This window comes from Pongo pygmaeus, chromosome 18 (assembly GCF_028885625.2).
Source record: "Pongo pygmaeus isolate AG05252 chromosome 18, NHGRI_mPonPyg2-v2.0_pri, whole genome shotgun sequence".
Taxonomy (NCBI): domain Eukaryota; kingdom Metazoa; phylum Chordata; class Mammalia; order Primates; family Hominidae; genus Pongo; species Pongo pygmaeus.
The window spans coordinates 55,504,881-55,527,910 of NC_072391.2; the positions used below are offsets into that span (position 1 = coordinate 55,504,881).

Here is a 23,030-nt window from a genome sequence, read left to right on the forward strand (position 1 = left end):
AGAGATGGGGTTTCACTATGTAGGCCAGGCTGGTCTCAAACTCCTCAGCCTCCTCAAGTGATTCGCCCACCTCACCTCAGCCTCCCAAAGTGCTGGGATCCCAGGCGAGAGCCACTGTGCCCGGTTTCTCTCTCCCTTTAGATCGAATAACATTTGCTTTGTATATCTGGCTGCTCCAGGGTTAGGTGCATATATATTTAGAATTGTTATATCCTCTTGTTAAATTGATCTCTTTGTCATTATATAATAATGTTCTTTGGCTCTTTTTACAGTTTTTTTAATTTTTAAATTTTATTTTTAAAATTTCAATAGTTTTTGGTGGAACAGGTGGTGTTTGGTTACATGAAAAAGTTCTTTAGTGGTGATTTCTGAGATTTTGTTGCACCCGTCACCTGAGCAGTGTACACTGTACCCAATATGTAGTCTTTTATCTCTCACCCTCCTCCCACTCTCCCCCCTGGGTCCCCAGAGTCCATTATATCATTGTTAGGCCTTTGCATCCTCATAGCTTAGTTCCCACTAGTTGTTCCTTTTTATGGCCGAGTAGTATTCCATGGTATATATAAACCACATTTTCTTTATCCACTTGTTGGTTGATGGGCATTTACGCTGGTTCCATATTTTTGCAATTGTGCCACCATAAACATGTGTGTGCAAGTGTCTTTTTCATAAAATGACTTATTTTCCTCTTGGTAGATACCTGTTAGTGGGATTGCTGGATCAAATGGTAGTTCTACTTTTAGTTCTTTAAAGAATCTCCATACTGCTTTCCATAGTGGTTGTACTAGTTTATATTTCTACCAGGAGTGTAAAAGTGTTCCCTTTTCACCACATCCACAAACATCTATTTTTTATATATATTTTAATTATGGCCATTCTTGCAGGAGTCAGGCGGTATCTCACTGTGGTTTTGATTTGCATTTCACTGATAATTAGTGATGTTGAGTATTTTTTCATATGTTTGTTGTCCATTTGTATATCTTCTTTTGAGAATTGTCTATTCACTTCCTTTGCTCACTTTTTGATGGGATTATTTGTTCTTTTCTTGCTGATTTGTTTGAGTTCCTTGTAGATCCTGGACAATATCCAGGATCTTGATTTGCCCTTTTGAGGCTATTTCCTGGATATTGTTGGATGCATAGTTTGTGGATATTTTCTCCCACTCTGTAAGTTGTCTGTTTACTCTGCTGATTATTTCTTTTGCTGTGCAGGAGCTTTTTAGTTTAATTAGGTTCCATCTATTTATCTTTGTTTTGTTGCATTTGTTTTTTGTTTCTTGATCATGAACTCTTTGCCTAAGCCAATGTCCAGAAGAATTTCTCCAATGTTATCTTCTAGAATTTTTATGGTTTCAGGTCTAAGATTTAAGTCTTTGATCCATCTTGAGTGGATTTTTGTATGAGGTAAGAGATGAGGATTCAGCTTCATTCTTCTACATGTGGCTTGCCAATTAGCCCAGCACCATTTGTTGAATAGGATGTCCTTTCCCCACTTTATGTTTTTGTTTGCTTTGTCAAAGATCAGTTGGCTGTAAGTATTTGGCATTATTTCTGGGTTCTCTATTATATTCTGTTGGTCTACATGCCTATTTTTATACATGCTGTTTTGGTGACTATAGCCTTGTAGTATAGTTTGAAGCTGGGTAATGTGATGCCTCCAGATTTGTTCCTTTTGCTTAGTCTTGCTTTATTTATGCAGGCTCTTTTTTGGTTCCATATGAATTTTAGGATTTTTTTTTCTAGTTCTGTAAAGAATGATGATGGTATTTTGATGGGAATTGCATTGAATTTGTAGATTGCTTTTGGCAGTAAGGTCATTTTCACAATATTGATTCTACTCATCCATGAGCATGGGATGTGTTTCCATTTGTTTGTGTTGTTTATGATTTCTTTCAGCAGTGTTTTATTGTTTTCCTTGTATAGATTTTTCACCCCCTTGGTTAGGTATATTCCTAAGTATTTTAATTTTTTGCAGCTATTGTAAAAGGGGTTGAGTTCTTGATTTGATTCTCAGCTTGGTCATTGTTGGTGGATACCAGTGCTACTGATTTGTGTACATTGATTTTGTACCCTGAAACTTTACTGAATTCATTTATCAGATCTAGAAGCTTTTTGGATGAGCCTTTAGGATTTTCTAGGTATACAATCATTTTATCAGTGAACAGTAACAGTTTGACTTCCTCTTTACCAATTCGGATGCCCTTTATTTCTTTCTCCTGTCTAATTGGTTTGGCTCTTTTTGCAGTTATTGACTTAAAGTCTGTTTATCTGAGGTAAGTATAGATACTCTTACTTGCTTTTGGTTTCTGTCTTTGAGGAATATCTTTTCCCATCCTTTCACTTTCAGTCTATATGTGTCTATTTGGGTGAAGTCACTTTCAATCTATATGTGTCTATATGGGTAAAGTGAGTTTCTTGTCAGCAGCATAGACTTAGGTCATTCTTTTTTTAATCCATTCAGCAGTCTGTATCTTTTAAGTGGGGTATTCAACCCATTTATATTCAAGGTTATTACTGATAGATGAGAACTTATGCCTGTCATTTTGTTAATTGTTTTCTGGTTGTTTTATATATCCTTTGTTTCTTTCTTCCTCTGTTATTGTTTATGATTGTGATTTTGTAATTTTCTGTAGTGGTAACATTTGACTCTTTTCTCTTTCTCATTTGTATATCTGCTCTACCTGCGAGTTTTACATGTTCATGTGTTTTTATGGTGGTAGATATTGTCCTTCACTTCCAGATATAGGACTCCCTTAAACATTTCTTGTAGGACTGGTCTAGTGATAATAAATTCCCTCAATGTTTGCTTCTCTGGGAAAAACAGCTTTGCTTGCCACAGTAATCTTGGTTGACAGATGTGTTGTTGTTTTCCTTTAGCACTTTGATAGCTTTCTATAGGTTTGGGAAGTTCTCTGTTATTATTGCTTTGAATAAACTTTCTATGCCATCTCTTTCTCAACCTCTTTTTAAGGCCAATAACCCTTAGATTTACCCTTTTGAGGCTATATTCTAGATTCTGTAGGTGTGCTTCACTGTTTTTTATTCTTTTTTCTTTAACTCCTCTGGCTGTATTTTCAAATAACCTATCTTCAAGCTCAATAATTCTTCCTTCTGCTTGATTAATTCTGCTATTGAAAGAGTCTGATGAATTCTTCAGTATGCCAATTGTGTTGTTCAGCTCAATAATTTCTGCTTAATTCTTTTTAATTATTTCAATCTCTTTGGTAAATTTATCTGATAGAATTCTGAGTTTCTTCTCTGTGTTATCTTTAATTTCGTTGAGTTTCCTCAAAATAGCTATTTTGATTTCTCTGTCGGAAAGGTCACTTTTCTCTCTTTCTCCAGAATTGGTCTCTGGTGGCTTATTTAGTTCATTTGGTGAGGTCATGTTTTCCTGGATCATCTTGATAGTTGTAGATGTGTGTCTGTGTCTGAGCATTGAAAAGTTAGGTATTTATTATAGTCTTCACAGTTTGGGCTTGTTCATACCCATCTTTCTTGAGAGGGCTTTCCATATGTTTAAAAGGTCTTGGATGTTGTGATCTAAGCTGGATCTGCTTTAGGGGGCACCCAAAGCCCAGTAACACTGTGGTTCTTGCAGATTTGTGGAGGCACTGCCTTGATGGTCTTGGACAAGATCTAGGAGAATTCTCTGGATTACCAAACAGAGATTCTTATTCTCTTCCCTTACTTTCTCCCAAACAGAGTCTCTCTCTCTCTTCTTAGCCACCTAGAGCTGGAGGTGGAGTGACACAAGCACCTCCATGGCCACCACCACTGTGACTGTGCTGGGTCAGCCCTAAAGCCAGCACAGCACTGGGTCTTGCCCAAGGAAATACTCCCTGGCTACTGTTTATGTTTGCTCAAGGCTCTGGGGCTCTAAAATCAGCAGGTGGCAAAGCCAGTCCTATGATCCTCCCTTCAGGGCAATGAGTCCCCCCAGGCCCCAGGTGGATCAAGAGGTGCTGTCCAGGAACCAGGGACTAGAGTCAAAAACCTTAGAAGTCTACCTGGTGTTCTACCGCACTGCAGCTGAGCTGGCACTCAAACTACAAGACATAGTCCTTCCTACTCTTCTCTCCCCTTTCCAAAAGCAGAGAAGCCTCATCCCATGGCCACCACTACCACAGGCCCGTGGGGGAGTACTGCCAGACTACTGCTGATGTTCCCTTAACGCCCAAGCACTCTTCAGTCAGCTTGTGGTGAATGCTGCCTGGGCTGGGACTCACCCTTCAGGGCAGTGGGCTTCTCTTTGGCCCAGTAAAGGTCCAGAAATGTCATCCAAGAGCCTAGTCCTGGAATCAGGGACTCCAAGAACCTGCTTGGTGCTCCACCCCAATGTGGCTGAGCTGGTACTTAAAGTGCAAGACAAAGTCCCCTTTACTTTTTCCTCTGCTTTTCTCAAGCAGAAGTATTGCCCCATAGCCACCATGGGAATGTGCTGAGTCTCACTTGAAGCCAGCAAGTCTCAAAGTCTTACCCAAGGCCCTTGACATAGTATGTGGGTATCACGGTGGTTACTCAAGGCCCAAGGGCTCTTCAGTTAGCAGGTGATGAATGCTGCCATGACTGGGTCCTTCCCTTCAAGACAGTAGGTTCCCCTTTGGCCCAGGATATGTCTAGAAATATCATCTGGAAGCTAGGCCCTGGAACTGGGGCCTCACAACTCTGGTGCCCTATCCTCTCATGGCTGAGCTGGTATCCAAGATAGATACAAGACAAAATCCTCCCCACTCTTCCCTCTCCTCTCCTCAGGCAGAAGGGAGGATCTCTTTTGGAGAGCTGTGTAGCCTGGGGCTAGGGGAAGGGTGGTGCCAGCACCCCCTTAGCCGCCCCAGCTGGTGTGTCAATAGGTTGTGTGTCCCCCTCCTGCACCCAGTCTACTGGCTGTGGGCCAAGTTTAGCACTAGAACTCACCTAAAAGTTGCAGTTCTTGTGGCCTAGACTGCCTTTCAACTTTATTTAGAGCTCTTGAGTACTTTAGCCCACAGTGGTGGGGTTTGTAGGAACTCAAGTTCTGACCACTGGGATCAGCTATTCCCTTCTGGCTAGGGCTGGTTTAAATGCTCCCTCCCTGGGTGGGCATCAGCTGAGTTTGGTCTGGCTTTCCTTTCTGCCATAACAGGACAGCACTGAGTTTAGTGCCTTACAATTGCTGTGCTGTCCCTCCTCCAGCACATAGTAACACTGACCACACCACGTCGCCGCTACTACCAGGAGTTAAGGAGAGGTGGTGTCAGAGATTTAAGACTGTTTTTTTTTCTACCTCTTCAGTGCCTTGTTCAGTGATACAAAGTTAAAATCAGGTACCATGAGCACTCATCTGATTTTGGTTCTTATGAAGGTTTTTTTTTCGTTTCTTGTATATGGGTAGTTGTTAAATTGATGTCCTTGTGGGAAGGACAATCAGTGGAGCCTTCTATTTCACCACCTTGCTCCATCTCTGCCTCTCTTAGCACTTTGAATATATCATTCCAGTCTCTCCTGGCCTGTAAGGTTTCTGCTGAGAAATCAACTGTTAGTGTGATAGGAATTTCCTTTATATGTGATGTGATGCTTTTGCTGTTTTTTGAAATCTCGTTTTGTCTTTGACGTTTGACAGTTTGACAATAATATGTCTTGGAGAAACCCTTTTTGGGTTGAATCTATTTGGTGATCTTCAAGCTTCCTATATCTAGATGTCTATATGTCTTGCAAGACTTGGGAAGTTTTCAGCTTTTATTTAGTTAAATAGGCTTTCTATGACTTTGCCTATCTTTTCTTCTTGTGGAATTCCTAAAAATTAAATATTTGGTCACATTATGTTATGCCATATATCATGTAGGCTTGTTTTTGTTGTTTTTTATTCTATCTTATTTATTTCTTTCTTTTTGTCTGGTTGGGTTATTTCAAAAGGCCTGTCTTTGAAATCAGAAATTCTTATGTTTGATCTTGTCTATTGTTGAAGTTTTTCAATTGTATTTTTTATATTATTCAATAAATTCTTCAGCCCAGCATTTCTGTTTTCTCTCTTTTTTAAATTACATCTATCTCTTTTTTGAATTTCTAATTCAGATCATAAATTGTTTTTCTGATTTCTTTGCATTGTTTATCTGTGTTCTCTCATATCTCACTGAGTTTCTTTAATATCATTATCTTGAATTCTTTTTCAGGCACTTCATAAACTTCCTTTTTTGAGGGATCCACTACTGGAGAGTTATTGCTTTCCTTTGCAGTGGTCATGTTTTCTTGCCTTTTCATGTTTCTTATGTCCTTATGTTGATGTCTATGCTTCTGGTGTAATAGCTGTTTCATCCAATTTTATGAATTGGCTGTCATACGAAGACTTTTTCATATAGATTTAACTATAGTGTTGGTTGGGTAGAGTGCTTTGGCTGTGATTCTGGATGGACACAGTGGTATAGTTGCCATGTGATTTTGTAAACTATAATCAGCATCAGTGATATCTGTGAGTTCTTCAGTGGCTTAGACCATGGTTGTTAGTAGAGGCTGTGGTGAGGCTTTGCTGGGAATAGAAACAGCCAGCAGGCCAGTTCTCAGGTGCCAGTTGTTGTGGTGGTGGGTAAGGGTGGGCCTGTCCTCAGGCCCCTACATGGCATGCACAGATACCAGTGGAGTGGGCAGGGTGGGTCAATGCACAAGCTCCCAGACAACATGTGTGGATGCCAGTGGCAGGTGGAACACAACTGTCTTCAGGTCCCCTGATGGTGTGTGCATATGCCGGTAGTGGTGGGTGGAGCAGATCTATCCCCAGGCCTCAGACAATGCACACTAGTACCAGCAGCAACAGGTGGGGTGGGCTTCTCCTCAGGACCCTGGATGCTGCACATCAGCAGTGGCAGGTGGCAGGGGTCAATCCCTGCATGGGTGCTGGTGGCAGGAGGGGCATGCTGTCTTTAGGTCTCCCCAGTGATGCACAGGGGCACTGGTGGCATCCAATGGACAATGTGCACAGGCACCCAGTGGTGAGCAGGTGGGGTGGATTCCACATACACTTTTTATTTTATTTTTTTTCTTGAGACAGAGTGTTCTTGTGTTGCCCAGGCTGGAGTGCAGTGGCACAATCTCGGCTCACTGCAAACTCCGCCTCCCAGGTTCAAGCGATTCTTTTGCCTCAGCCTCCCGAGTAGCTGGTATACAGGCGCACACCACCACACCTGGGTAATTTTTATGTTTTTAGTAGAGACAGGGTTTCACCATATTGGCCAGGCTGGTCTTGCAACTCCTGAGCTCAAGTGATCTGCCTGCCTCAGCCTCCCAAAGTGCTGGGATTACAGGCATGAGCCACCACGCTCAGCCCACATGCACTTTTTGGAAAACAAAAATGGAATTTTTATATACATCTTTGTCTTCAACTTGTGTTTTTGTTGTTGGTTTTTTGTTTGTTTGTTCGTTTTTTTAGTTGGAGTCTCCCTCTACTGCCCAGGCTGGAGTGCAGTGGCGCAATCTCAGCTCACTGCAACCTCTGCCTCCTGGGTTCAAGCAATTCTCCTGCCTCAGCCTCCTGAGTAGCTGGGACTACAGGTGCAAGCCACCACAACTGGCTAGTTTTTTTGTATTTTTAGTAGAGATGGGGTTTCACCATATTGGCCAGGCTGGTCTGAAACTCCTGACCTCATGATCCGCCCGCCTCAGCCTCCCAAAGTGCTGGGATTACAGGCATGAGCCACCACACCCAGCCAACTTGTGTTTTTTACTTAAGAGTATACCAATCACTTTAGCTTTTCAGGCCAGTGTATATAAATTTACCTTGTTCTTTAAATTAATGCATAACTGGGAAAAAGGATTTAGGGAGGCAGTGTCTAGGACTAAGAATAGGACCTCTTTTGATGTTTTTCCAGATATATAAGTGAAAATTGAAAGTGTTTTAAATTACCTTTGGTCATTGGGGTATAGTACTTTGAATACCACATCAAGTTCAGATGGGCATTGGGCATCCTAAGACTTATTCAGGTTACATTAGAAAGATCCCCAAGGCAGAAGGGTGGAGGATAGATTCATGGAAATGAGACAGATGGTGAGTTCAATTAAGAGACTCTTTATGGAGATAGCTCAATGTTTCAGGTGAAACATGATCAATACTCAGAAAGGAGATTATGGAGTCCCCAGATGTTTAGGAATTAGAAGCAACAAGACATGGTGACTGGTTGGATGTGGAGGACAAAGTAGAAAACATCTAAAGGGACTTTTAGGTTTTATTGTGGGTAATAGGGAGATGGCACCATTCATGGACATAAGAATAAAGGAAGATAATAAATTCACTTCTGGGACTTGGTAGAGTTTAAGTGGCCTTAGCCATCCATATAGGGGTGATTGGAATGTTGGTGTGAATTCAGGAGGCATCAACCTGGGAGTCACCACCACGTAGGTCATATTGGAAGCCATGACAGCTGATGAGATCATCTAGGGATGTGTGTAGACAAGAAAGAGAAAGGGGAGTAAGGATACTATATCCTCACCAAAAGAGAAGAAAAAATGTGACCAGCAAGAGAGACCAAAAACTAGCAAAAGGTAAGAGAAGTACCAAGGTGGAATGCCATAGTGGAATGCAAGAGGAGAGAAAATGTCAGGAAGAATAGAGAGCCAAATCGCATCAAATTCTGCAGAGAAACCAAGTCAGGTAAGATCTGAAAATGGTGTAGGAGGTCGTGGGTAAGTTCAGTGACATGGAGGGAGCAGAAGCCAGAATACAGTCTCAGGGGATGGAGAAGTGAGTGTGGAGCAAGAGGTGGACACAGCAAGGGCACACTATATGTTTGAGAAATTTAATTCAAGATGAAAAAGGAGAGGAGTTAAGCAATGGTTAAGGCCACACAGCGTCATAGGGATATTTTTGAACTCATACCATAGTTTTATATAGAGGTGAAAAAAACTCAGAACTCAGAGAGTCCTCTTCAGTTTTATAAAATCAAACTTGTCAAGTTAATGCACTTATTTAAGTGAGTCAGACCCCATTAGAGCATATGTCACTTGACTGTTATAGGTACACAGCCATGACTCAGAAATGCTGACACAAAGCCATGTGGTACAATATATTACTAAGCAGTGCTTAAGCATTGTCACACAGTGATTAGAAAGATTGCATTTTGGTATATGGCTGGAAGAACAGCTCAGAACTATATAAGTTACGTTTCTCTTTGTGGAAATTTTGGGAACTTGTATTTAATTACAAAATGCCTTGAGATTATAAATCCAATTAGTAGATACAGAAAACTTACAGCATATCTTTCTTCATATCACAGCCTCTGTAAGAAAAATGTATTAATTTAATTCCATAGAACTTTTTTTTACTGGTTCAAGTCATTAATTCTTCTAAGCAGATACCAGTGTGATGTAGTGATGAAGAGCACAAGTAATGAACTTCAATAGACTTGTGTTTTGAATCCAAGGTCAACCACTTATGAGCTGTGAGATCTTGGGTAATATCTTAGTCTATTTCGTGCTGCTGTAACAGAGTAACCAGAGACTGGGTAATTTATAAAGAACAGAAATTTATTTTCTCACAGTTCTGGAGGCTGGGAAGTCCAAGATCAAGGTGCTGGTATCTGGTGAGGGCCTTCTTGCTGTGTCATCCCATGGCAGAAGGTGGAAGGGCAAAAGAGCACCCAGGCACACAGGAAGAGGACTGAACTTGCTTTTATAACAAACCCACTCTCCTGGGTTAATCCACAGATGAGGGCAGAGCCTTCATGACCTAATCTCTTCTTAAAGTTTCTGCCTCTTAACACTATTGCATTGAGGATTAAGCTTCCAAGACATGAACTTTGTAGGACACTTTCAAATCATAGCAGGTAAATTCCTAATTTGTAAAATGAGGAAAATAACAGTACCCACCACAGAGAGTTGTTATGCAGGTGAAAATGAGGTCATGCATATGCAGTGCTTGGCACAGTATATGACATCTAGTAGAGGCTCAGTGAGCATGAGATGAAATTCAATTCACTGGGGCCAACAGGGAGACCCTGCTAGGAAGTGAACCCCAGGCACAAAGGGCTAAGGGCAATAATAACTGTGGCTGAGCTTGGAGAGGAGAGGATGTGGGTGGAAACTGACAGAAAATGAGATAGTCAGAGCGGTAACAAGGTATATGGATCTTCTGTTGGGGGAAAAAAATCGTATAGCAAAGCTTCAAATAGTATTGTTATTTTATATATGCATCTATATATTATATATGCATCTATTGTTATTTTATATATGCATCTATATTTTATATATGCATCTATGTATAATATATATTATATATATAATATATATTATATATATTATATATATATTATATATATAATATATAATATATATATAATATATATTATATATATTATATATCTACACGTACATATACACTACGTGTTACCACCAGAGTCTTTTCTATGCTTTGCTAAACCTATGACAGGGATATTTCCTGAGCCACTGTATCTTTTTTTTTTTTGGAGATGGGGTCTCACCCTGTCACCCAGGCTGGAGTGCAGTCCTGCGATCTCGGCTCACTGCAACCTCCTCCTCCTGGGCTCAAGTGATTCTCCTGCTTCAGCCTCCTAAGTAGCTGGATTACAGGCACCCACTACCATGCCTGGCTAATTTTTGTATTTTTAGTAGAGACGGGGTTTCGCCATGTTGGCCAGGCTGGTCTAAAACTCCTGACCTCAGATGATCTGCCCCCCTCGGCCTCCCAAAGTGCTGGGATTACAGGTGTGAGCCACCACACTAACCTGTTTCTGTTTCTCCACTCCAGTGTCCATGTCAGCTGCAACTGTACTTTGTGTCAACCAGTATTCAAGGGAGGACTCTGATTGGTTCAGTTCATCCTTTCAAGCCAAGCCCATGAGTTGTGCTCTGCTTGGAACAGGGGTTTGCCCATCCAATCAGCTGTGTCCAGGGCTAGAGGGAAAGTGGAATTCCATGCTTCAGAACCTGCCCTTTCGTATAACGGGAGCTGAGACCATGAAATCTGCCACAGATGAGACCACACTGAGTAAGCAGCATCCCGAGTTATATCTATCTGTTGGAGGGATGGAGGAGAAAAGGCAGGCAGGTGTAAGACATGAGTGGCCAACTGTCCCAGTTTGCCTGGGACTAGGTTTAAATTTTTAATAGTAGTGAAACGTATATGTCATAACATTTATCATTCTAATGGCTTTCAAGCATGCTGGTCTGTGGTGTCATTGTGCAAACATCACCACCATCAATCTCTAGAACTTTTCATCTTTCCAAACTAAAACTGCACACATTATACACTAATTCCCCATTTCCCCTCTCCCCAGCCCCTGGCAACCATCTCCTCTCTGCCTCTATAAATCTGACTACTCTAAGTACCTCCTATAGGTGGAATCATATAGCATTTGTCCTTTTGTGACTGGCTTATTTCATGTAGCATAATGTCCTCGGGGTTCCTCTATGTTGTAGCATGTGTCAGAATTTCTTTCCTTTTGCAAGCTGAATAATATTCCACATTTTGTTTGCTCATTTATTCATCAATGGACCCTTGAGTTAGTTCTGCCTTTTAGGCTATTGTGGGTGGGAACGGCTCAATTTTAACACTAAAAGTCTTGTGTCCCAAGAAACTTCTCAGTCCTGAGCAAACTGGGACAGTTGGTCATCCCAGACATAGACCCATCTAGCATCCCCAAAACCAGGACACAGCACAAGCAGCCAAGGGCATTATCACCAGGGAAACTCCACCTGCACAGGGCATGATTTTGGTGTCCCAGGAAAGATGACTCTTCCCACACATAGACCCAGCTAGCATCCCCAAAACCAGGACACCAGCACAAGCAGCCAAGGGCATCATCACCAGGAAAACTCCACATGCACAGGGCATGATTTTGGTGTCCCAGGAAAGATGACTCTTCCCACACAGCCTCTGAGAATTAAGCAGGCTAAAGAGGGGCGGTTATCAGAGATCTTTAATGGAGCAGCCAATTCTCAGTGACAGAATTCATTATCCAAATGGGACACTGAACATAGTACCCTCTCACACACACACATCCTCACAGTCCACAGGATTCAGTTTTGCCTAAGCCTGGCCTTATTCTTAAATACCAAGGTGCGTCAATGATCTAACTCCTACAAAGCTGGGAAGGTTTTCCATTCACAAGAGACCTTATAAAAATCATGCATTTTTCAGTAAATCAGAGATCTGTTTCTTCTCTCCTGTTTTTTTGTTTTTTGTTTTTTTGAGACAAGATCTCACTCTATTGCCCAGGCTGGAGTGCAGTGGCGTGATCACAGCTCACTGCAGCCTCAACTTCCCAGGCTCAAGCAATCCTTCCATCTTAGCCTCCCGAGTTTTTTGTACTACAGGTGTGCGCCACACACCCAGCTAATTTTTTAAAAATAGAGGTGGGGTTTCACCATGTTGCCCAGGCTGGTCTCGAATTCCTGGGCTCAAGTATTCACCCGCCTCCCCCTCCCAAAGTGCTTGGATTATAGGCATGAGCCACCGTGCCCAGTCCTCCTGTTTTTTGTGCACTATTTCTTAAATGCGCTAGCTGCCAAATGTACCAGTTTTCTATATATTTTTTTCACACTGCATTGCTTACAAGAAAACAGATTGCTCAGTTTCTGGCATTAAACACTTTTTTTTTTTTTTTTGGTATTAGCATCAGTACAATTGACAAGGCGTCTGTTTTTCATGGTCTGTAACGAGGTTTGTTGTGTGGTAAGAATGAGAACAGTAGGTTTTGGGGAGGTGTAATGTTCTATTTGCATTGCTTTTCCAACTGCTAGTGCTGACAGATTTGAGCATATTTCAGGTCTGAAATATTTTAGATCTTTCATGGCATTGGAGATGGGTGGAGGGAAAAAGTGTCTTTTTTCTAAAATACATGCTTAATCTGTTTAGCATGGAATCAAACTATACTTTCTGTACTTTAAGTCTCACATTTTAAATTTCAACTGCATTACATTGTCTTGCGTTTATGGAGATAGTGTGGGATGCAGGATTTTTTTAAGCGTATTTTTATAGACTCTTTAGTTAATTTTTCTATTTTCATTAAGTAAAAACCTTTATCTCCTAAAAAGAGGTTTCACCAACAAATATTAGGTGAACAGGATAAGCTGTAAGGAAGTTGAAAGAACTCAGTGATAGTGATGTGATATTGATCGTCATAAATAAAGCAAACAGGCAACCGGGCCTGTTTCTCAGGATCAGACAGCTATAAGTAGCTTCACTTCAAGGGATCAGAATTGTCAGGGGGCATTCCTGATTCCTGCTGAAGCGTGAGTCTGCTTTACCTACAGCACACCCTCCAGCTCAACACGTTAATGCATAAGAACACCTATGTGGCTGGGCTGATTAATGATTTAAAAATTTAAATTATGTGTAATGATATTTCAGAAATTAATGATTTAAAAATTTAAATTATGTGTAATGATATTTCAGAAGATAAAAGCTCCCCTGGAGCTCAATCATGGTGATTTATAGTGGAGTCACAGAGCCATCTATACATCCAGTAGCAGAATGTTGGGGAACCGTGCTTTGTCACTTCATGGGGTACAGTGACACCCCTTCCCACCCCAAACTTATTAATCAGGAGATTCAGGTGGCCTTCTGAGGTAGGTACATATTGCTGGCACTAGCCTGGGTTCTGTTCCTTCTCCTACTATTAAAGCCCTGATGTCCCCCACCGAAAGGGGCGTAGGATCACTGTGGTACATAAACTGATGGTTTGTAAGCTCTCATCTTTGCATTCATTACAAAAAATTATTTAAATTTCACATTTGCTTTACAGTTTTTTCGAGTTTTAAATGTAAAAACAATACATGCACAGGTTTTAAAAGTTAAACCATGCAAAAAAAAAATACAGTGGAAAGTAAGTCTCCCTCCTCCCTTGACCCTCAGGTTCTTAGTTCTCCTCCCTAGAGGAAGCCACTATTACCATTTTTATTAATAGATTTCTAGAAATAGTATATGCTAATACAAGCACAGTTATAAATATATAGCCCCCGTTTTTACAGAAGTAGTAGTATGCTACACACATTGTTCTGTACCTTGATTTTTTAAATTAAACTTTTAAAGGTATTTGTTGGTTCATATTGCAAATATAAGAAATACAGACACTTGGCCAGGTGCAGTGGCTCACGCCTGTAATCCCAGTACTTTGGGAGGCCAAGGCAGGTGTATCACGAGGTCAGGAGATCAAGACCATCCTGGCTAATACGGTGAAACCGCATCTCTACTAAAAATACAAAAAATTAGCTGGGCGTGGCGGTGGGCATCTGTAGTCCCAGCTACTCGGGAGGCTGAGGCAGGAGAATGGCGTGAACCTGGGAGGCAGAGCTTGCAGTGAGCCGAGATTGTGCCACTGCACTCCAGCCTGGGCGACGGAGCGAGACTCCATCTCAAAAAAAAAAAAAAAAAGAAAAAAAAGAAATATAGACACTCGTAGACTTATGATGGGGTTACATCGCAGTAGACCCATCATGAGTTGAAAATATAATAAGTCAGAAATGCTTTTAATACACCTAACCTACTAAACATCATGGCTTAGCCTAGCCTACCTTAAACATGCTTAGAGCAGTTACATTAGCCTACATTTGGGCAAAATCATCTGGCAAGACAAGACCCTGTAGAATATTGGTTAGTTACCCTCATGGTGGCACAGCTGACTGGGAGCTGCGGCTCACTCCCCCTTGCCCAGCATCAAAAGAGAGTATCATACTGCATATCACTAGCCCGAGAAAGGATCAAGATTCAAAATTTGAAGTAGGTTTCTACTAAATAGGTATCACTTTCACAGCATGGTAAAGTTGGAAAAATAGTATCAAACCATTGTAACTCAAGGACTCACTGTAATATAGGGAGACCTGGGTACTCTTTATCCAGTTTCCCCCAATGGTAACATCTTGCAAAACTGTTGTACAATATCACAACCAGGATATTGACGTTGATATAATCCATTGACCTTATTCAGATTTCCCCACTTTTACTGGTACTCTTTTATATATGTACTTATCTTTATACAATTTTATCATATGCGTAGGTTTGGGATCCACCACCACAGTCAAAGTTCAGAACAGTTCCATCCCAATAGGGATCTCTTATGTTTCCCTTTTATAACCATACCCAGCTTTTCCCTGTCCCTTCCCCCATCCTGAACCCCCTGGAAACCACCAATCTATTCTCCATTTCCGAAATTTTGTCTTTTCAGAAATGTTATATAAATTAAAATATGCAGTGTATTATCTTTTGGTATTGGCTTTTTTTTCTCCCAACACAATTTCCTGGAGATTCATCCAAGTTGTTGCATAATAAATGCACAACTATTAGTCATGCAATAGCTTATTCCTTTTTATTGATGAATAATATTCCATGATATGAATGTACTACAGTTTGTTTAGCCATCAACCTGTTGAAGGACATCTAGGTTGTTTCCAGATTTGGATTATTATGAATAAAGTTTCCAGGAGCATTCATGTACAAGTTTTTGCATGAACATAAGTTCTCATTTCTCTGGGATTAATGCCCAAGAGTACAATTACTAGGTCATATAGTAATTGCATATTTAATTTTATAAGAAATTACCAATCTGTTTTCCAGAGTGATTGTACCATTTTATGTTCCCATCAGCAATCCAGTTTCTTTGCATCCTCACCAGCATTTGGCGTTGTCACTATTTCTCCTACAAATAGGAACAGTTTTATTTCTTCTCAAACTGTATGCTTTCTATTTCTTTTTCTTACTTATCACAGTGTTTTTTCTCACTTAATATATTACCTGGGGGTCATATCAGAACAGCAACTTAGATCAACCTCATGTTTTTAATGGCTTTGTAGTGTTCCATAGTAAAATCACCAAAATTTATTTTGCTAGTGTCCTATTGATAGGCCTTTAGTTGATTTCAATCTTTTGCTATTAGAAACAATGCTTCAATGAATATCCTTATACATATCTTTTCACACATGTGCAGGGTGTTACAGAAAAAAATTCTAGAAATAGAATTGCTGCATCAAAGAGTATATTCACTTAACATTTTGACAGTGCTGAATTGCCCTCCAAAGAGTTTGACTCAATTTATAATCCTATCCAATATATTGTCTTCTCAAACTTTAAATATCATTGCTAGCCTGAAAGGTGAAAAAAGAATATATTCTGGTTATAGTTGCTAAATTTTGAGATAAGTTTAAACTTTGCTTAAAATGAAACCAAATTTATAGAACTAAAAAGTGGCTTTGTAAAAATAGAAAAGTACTATATTATCTTTTTATGTATCAAAGTTAGATAATATTACTATTTTTTATTCAACCAAATTCTTCAGGCTGTGTTTTTAAAACAAAATTGGGCTCATTTCACATTTCTTTTAAGTATCTAGGGAATGCTTCAGTTGAGACATTTTAGCAAACAGTCCCCAAATGCTAGTACTGCTCCTGTCTTCAAGGAGCTTGCAGTGTAGCAACAGAGTTGAAATAACTTCATTGTATTGCAGTAAGTACTAGGATAACAATCTAGAGCAGATGCTGTATCTACAGTATAGAGAGAAGAGGAATTTAGTTGAAGCTGGAGGTTAGAGAATGCCTTGAGGAGGAGAGAACATCTGAGCTGAGGAGTGAAGGCACTCCAGGCAGAGGGAACTGCATGAATAAACTTGAGTGAGAATGCCAGAAATTCAGCATTTCCAGAGGGGCAGGCAGAGGATTAGGCCAAAGCTGTAGGCAGGAGCCCAGTTAGAAGCAAAGATTTAGGCTCTCTCCTGCAGGCTGCAGGGACGATTGATGGTTTTAAGGAGAAAAGAGTCAGGTTTGCATTTTAATTGCTTACTCTTTGTGTGTTGTGCAGACCTGGATATATAGGCATTCAGATAAATATGCCTTTTTGGTGTGCCTGAAGTAGTTCATAATAATAAAAATGGAATGTTCTTATACATAAAAACTTTTTCTAATCATGTCATTGCCATTTGTATTCATTTCTTATTATTGCAATAACAAATTATCACCCACTTAGTGGTTTACAACTATATAAATTTATTATCTTACAGTTCTAGGGGGCAAAAGTCTGAGATGGGTCTCACTGGGCTAAAATCACGGTGTCAGCAGAGCTGCGTGATTCTGGATAATCCATTTCCTTGCTGTTTCCACCTTCTAGAGGCCACCTACATTCCTTGGGTCATGGCCCTTCCTCTATCTTCAAATCCAGCAATGTTGCATCTCCAAACCCCTGTCTTCTGCTCTTGCCTCCCTCTTTCACTTAGAAGAATCAGTGTGAGTCCATTGGGCTGACACAAATGACCCGGTATAATCTCTTCACCTCAAACTCAACTGATTAGCAACTTTAATTCCATCTGTAACCTTAATTATCCTTTGATGGGTAACATAATAGATTCCCAGGTTCCAGGAACTATGACTCGGACATCTTTGGGGAGAACAATTATTCTGCCTGTCACACCATCATTTATTCAACATTTTTAAAAAATGTAATGGTGGTAAAAAGATGCATAACATAAAATTTACCATTTTAACCATTTTAAGAGTAGAGTTCAGTGGCATTAAGTACATTCACATTGTACAACTATTACTAACATCCTTCTCTAGGACTTTTTAATCTTCCCAAGCTGAAACTCTGTACTCCCTAAAAAATAATTCCCCATTCTCCCCTCCACCACCCATCCCCTAGCCACCATCATTCCACATTCTGTCTCTGAATTTGACTGCTCTAGATGACTCATTCAACACCTATTGAATAACTACTAAGGGCTAAGCACCCTGCCACAAACTGGAGAATCAAAGATGAAAAAAGACATGGTCCCCAGTCTCAAAAGATTTCGTCAACACTCGGGGGGAATGGCCAGGTGCGGTGGCTCACGCCTGTAATCCCAGCACTTTGGGAGGCAAAGGCAGGCAGATCACTTGAGTCCAGGAGTTCAAGACCAGCCTGGCCAACATGATGAAACCCCATCTCTACCAAAAATACAAAAATTAGCCAGACATGGTGATACACGCTTGTAATCCCAGCTATTCAGGAGGTTGGAAAATCTCTCAACTTGATCTTTTAGCTCATTTTCAGCTGAGTCTATTCTGCTATGTACCCTACCTATTAAGTTGTGGAGGGTTTATTTTATGGTGGTGATAATATTTTTAATATTTTTAATTTCCAAAAAGAGAGTGGTTTATTTATTAGCAGTTTCTTCTCTCTGATAATATTAATTATAATTATTTTAAAGTCTTGATTGCTTTATGAATTCTGTTTTTTGGATACTCATTTTCCTATTTGTTGAGTTTGATGCTTTTGTGTGTGTGTTGTGTTTCCCAACTGTTGATAATTCTTAGGTATCTATTAATACTTATCATTGGAAGTTGTAATTGAATATCTGTCTATATCAGTCCATCTATCATTTATCTATTTTGTAGTTCAAAAGTAAATATTGGGTCTCCTAATGACAGACCACTAAATTAGGAAAGGATAATATGTTTGCCTTCTGAGTGAGAGGAGCTCTCAGGGTCATTGTAACTTACCTGAAATATCTCCCTCCTTCTTTGGTCCCAGTTTCAGAAGTCCCATTTCAGAGACCTCTACTCAAGGCTTTATCCTGGTGGTGGGGGTGGGGAAGGTAATGACAACTTCTGAGTCAGCATATGTGGGAGAAGATCTTCTTCTTTTATTTTTCTTAACTTTGTATTAAAATGTAGCATATATTGGAAAGTTGCTCAAAGTTAACACATCCTTATAACCAGCACCAAGATCAAGAAACAGAACAACTGGGGGACTTGCATCTCCTTCCAGTCACTGCACCTCCAAGGGTAATCATTGCCTTAACATCTATTACTGTAGGTTTATTAAATATTATTTGATTAAAATATTATCTCTACTTTATTAAAATATTATCAATGGAATCATTCTTTCATATCTGACTTCTTTCATGTAGCGTGTTTGTGAGATTAATCCACCTTGTTCTGTGTGGTTGTGGTTTCTTCATGCTTGTTGATGTATAGCATTCCATTTTATGAACAAAAACATTTATCTATTCCTTTTCCTGTTGATGTACATTTGGGTAGTTTTCAGCTTGAGGCTATTGTTAGTAGTACTTACTCATATATTTTGATGAACATATGTATGGACTTCTTTTGGAATGGGAGTTGTTGGGTCATAGGGTAGCTACATGTTGGCTTTAGAAGATATGGCCAACAGTTTTCTACAGTGATTGGACCATTTTACACTTCTGTGAGGGTGTTCCACTTGATTCACAGCCTTGCCAACGCTTTTCTGTCCTTTTCATTTTAGCCATTCTTGTGGGTGGTATTGCATTTGGGTTTTAATTTAAATTTTCTTCATGACTAATGAAGTTGGAGGCATTTTTATGAGTCAAATTTTCTATGCTCTTTTTTTCTCAGCTTTTTATTATGAAAATCTTAAAACACAGAAAAGTTGAAAGGCTGGCATAATGAAAATGCATATACTTAGTACCTAGATTTAAACAATTGTTAGCCTTTTGCTATATTTGCTTCTTGTGCGTGTGTGTGTATATATATATATATATATATACACACACATACATATATATAATTGTTTTGCTGATCCATTGTAAAGGAAGTTGCAATCATAATTACACTTGACTCATAATTACACCAGTATCTCCTAGAAATAGATATTTTTCTACATAACCATAAAACCATGATCATATATAACACAATTAACAATAATTTCCTTAAAATACTATGTAACAGTCTGTGTGCAAGTCTCCTCAGTTGTCCCCAAAGTACCTGTAATCTACTTTTTTGAACCAGAAGCTAATCAAGGCCAAATCCTTGCATTTGACTGTTATAGCACTTTTAACAGATCCCTCATTTTCCCCACCTCCCACCCATGACATTGGTTTTTTGGAGAGCCAAATTCTGTTCCAGTTATCTATATAAAATTTTTTAAAACCCCAAAACCTTAGTGGCTTAAAACAATTATTTTATTATATTTTACAATTTTGTCGATCATAATCAGGCAGGGCCCAGTCAAGTGATTCTTCTTTTTCACATGACATTGACAGGGTCACTTGGTGGTATCCACTTGTCATATAGACTGGTCTGGAGGCTCCAAGATGGCTTCTGCACACTCATGTCCAAGACCTTGGTTGGGATGGCAGGAAGGCTATGATCAGCTGGGACTGTCCACCAGAGCATGTCCATGTAGCCTCTCTGGCTAGCATGGCCTCAGAATTGTCAGTTTCCTTACATCCTGTCTCCTGGCTCTGAGGACGAGTGTTTTGGAGACCAGAACAGGAGCCACGCTACCTTTTATGACCCAGTATCAGGAGTCACACAGTGTCACTTCCATCAGGCTCTGTTGTTTGAAGCAGTCACAAAGCCCACCCAGATGCAAAGAATTTGCAGCTACATTTTTAAAGCTGCAGTGATCTGTTCTTCAGTCACAAATAATTTGCCTTTTTCTCACATGCAAAACAAACACCTTTTTCCAAGATTCCTCCAGACTCTCATTCCATTAGGACACCAGGCTCAGACCATTTGAGATCCGCCGTTCTTTATCATGGGCTCCCCGTGAGGCTGCTGTAGAAGTCTTAGAAGTGTTACTGTCTAGCTGACATGGGCTAAGAGGCATGCCCTTTGGATTCTTCAGGAATTTTGGATATAACTAAGAGGACACACAAAAAGCACCATTTTAAGTCTTTCTGAGGCCATTAACAAGGGTCTTACAGTTAGGTACTGGACTTCCTGAGACTATTTTCCTAGTATTACTCTTGCAGAATGTTCCCCATTCTGATTTTGTCTTCTTGTTTCCTCTTGGTGTCATTTAACTTTTTTCAAATCCCCTTCCCTCACCTCCATATTTCCTGCAAAATTGGGTCTAGAGGCTTGATTTGATTAAGGTTGAATATTTTGGCAAGAATACTTTGTAGGTGATTTTGAATACATTATACTGCATGATATCTATAGGTATATCATGTCAGGTTGTCCTACTATTAATACGTTAGGTTCCATCGCTTGCATATGGTGGTGACCCCCAGGCCTCTCCATTGTAAAAATGTACATTTTCTTCCTTGTGATTGTCATGGAATTTGTGGGGTGATACCAGGAAAAATACGAAATGCTTCAAAAATTCATGTCATCCTTGTGCAGGGACCATGCTAATCCAATTGGCGTCCTTCCAATTTTAGTCTGTGCTATGGAAGCATGCATGTCCTGCCCTGGCTCTCGTGAATTTGTAACTGTAATCGGTTTTTTGCCTGATGCACGTGGTAAGTCAATATGCTAAGACGTTGTGTTGCAGCAGAGAAAGAGGTTTAATCATAGGGCCGCCAAATAATAAGACAGGAGAAAATCCCAAATCTGTCTCCCTGAGGAGTTTGGGGCTAGGGATGTCAAGGGTTTTGGAATGGGCCAAAGTGTGGAGATGGTCAATAGGTCAGCGAGTCCAGGGTGACATCATGGGGCAGGGAGATAAAGAAACTGTATCTGTACATTGATTGGGTTCCTCTGTGGGATCTTTGAACTGGTTGGCACCAGCTACTCCACTAGAATTAAGAATCTATTTAAGTCATTCTTAAACAAAACCCTTATGATTCTAACATCAGAAATTTCATCTGTAGAAACAATGGGGATACAAATGATCAATATCTAGTGCTCCATGAATTTTGGCTACAAGGAAAAGAGTCAAATTGCAGCCTGACTAATGCTTAATTATAACTATATTTCTGTCCAGAACTCTTGTTAACCCTGTGAGGACAACTTCAAATACAGCTCTTCTATCTCTTGTGCCAGCACCTGCTCCTGCTCCAGATGTCTGTTGACTTAGGCTTAAAATATCCCTGAACGGCTCCCACTCCTTGGTGGTCATTTTGCCTACCTTTGGTTAAGCCGTGTTCATCTTTGCTCCAGATTTGCTGTCAATCAGATCTCACCTGCTCTCTATCCTCCAGAAATTCCTGTATCCTTCTTGTCTTCTGGTGGCCCTCTTTATTTTGTTCATGTGTTTTTGTGGGTTTCATGTGTACATAGGAAATACTCACAGAGAGACAGAATGTGTTGTGTAAGGAGATTTGAGGCAGGAAGTAGGGAGGTAGTGTATGTGCTTGTGTTCAGTCAGACATCTCTGGCCAACCTTTGCTTTTGAGAAACTATATCCCAGGGCAGAAATGAGGAAGTGTCACATGTATCAAATCATTACATTGTATCCCATAAATATACACCATTATTATTTGTCAATTAAAAATTTTAAAAAGGGCCAGGTATGGTGGCTCATGCCTGTAATCCCAGCACTTTGGGAGGCCGAGACAGGTGGATCATTTGAGGTCAGGAGCTCAAGACCAGCCTGGCCAACATGGTGAAACCCTGTCTCTACTAAAAATACAAAAAAAAAAAATAGCTGGGTGTGGTGACATGCACCTGTAGTCCCAGCTACTTGGGAGGCTGAGGCAGGAGAATCGCTTGAACCCAGGTGGTGGAAGTTGCAGTGAGCAGAGTGCACCACTGCACTCCAGCCTTGGTGATGGAGTGAGACTCCGTCTCAAAAAAATAAATTTAATTTAAATTAAATAAAAAATAAATATCAGAGGATGAAGATAGAAACCCGGTTGTTATGGATTATATTATGCTCTCCCTAAATTCATAGTTTGAAGCCCTAATTCCCAATGACTATATTTGGAGATAGCATCCTTAAAAAGGTAATTAAGGTTAAATGACATCATAAGGGTGGAGCCCTAACCCAACGTGACTGGTGTCTTAAAAGAAGAGAAAGAGACTCCATGGAAGAGCATGCACAGAGGAAAGGTTATGTGAGGATGGAGCGAGAAGGTGGCCATCTGCAAGCCAAGATGGGAGGCCTCACCAGAAACAAACCCTGTGGACACCTTGATATTGGACTTCCAGCCTCCAGAACTGTGGGAAAACTAATTTCTGTTGTTAAGCCACTCAGTCTGTGATACGTTGTTATGACTCTAGCAGACTAATACATGTAACATGAAAGACGTGACCCCCAGGAATTGACTTATCCAGGAATTCAGAATTTATTCTGTAACCAGTGGGAAGCCATTTGGGTCATAAGCAGGGGAGTAACAGGATCAGAACCTGGGAGTAGGAAGATCACTATCAGAG

The 23,030-nt window shown here is 40.2% G+C and overlaps 1 protein-coding gene and 1 pseudogene across 3 annotated transcripts in view; one reads left to right on the forward strand and one right to left on the reverse strand.

Annotated features, from left to right (window-relative positions):
* The window catches only part of GINS3 (GINS complex subunit 3), a 115,129-nt gene that overhangs the window by 68,833 nt on the left and 23,266 nt on the right, over nucleotides 1-23,030 (forward strand). Inside the window, exons 1-2 of one of the 3 annotated variants that reach the window (XM_054455111.2) lie at nucleotides 8,411-8,619; nucleotides 10,732-10,971. The exons of 1 other annotated variant lie outside the window; for it this stretch is intronic. The gene's annotated coding sequence lies outside the window, so the exon portion shown is untranslated. Of the gene's footprint in view, nucleotides 1-8,410; nucleotides 8,620-10,731; nucleotides 10,972-23,030 lie in introns of those variants that run through there. One more of the 3 variants, XM_054455113.2, reaches the window with a different exon arrangement.
* LOC129016474 (U6 spliceosomal RNA) lies at nucleotides 21,014-21,114 on the reverse strand (annotated as a pseudogene).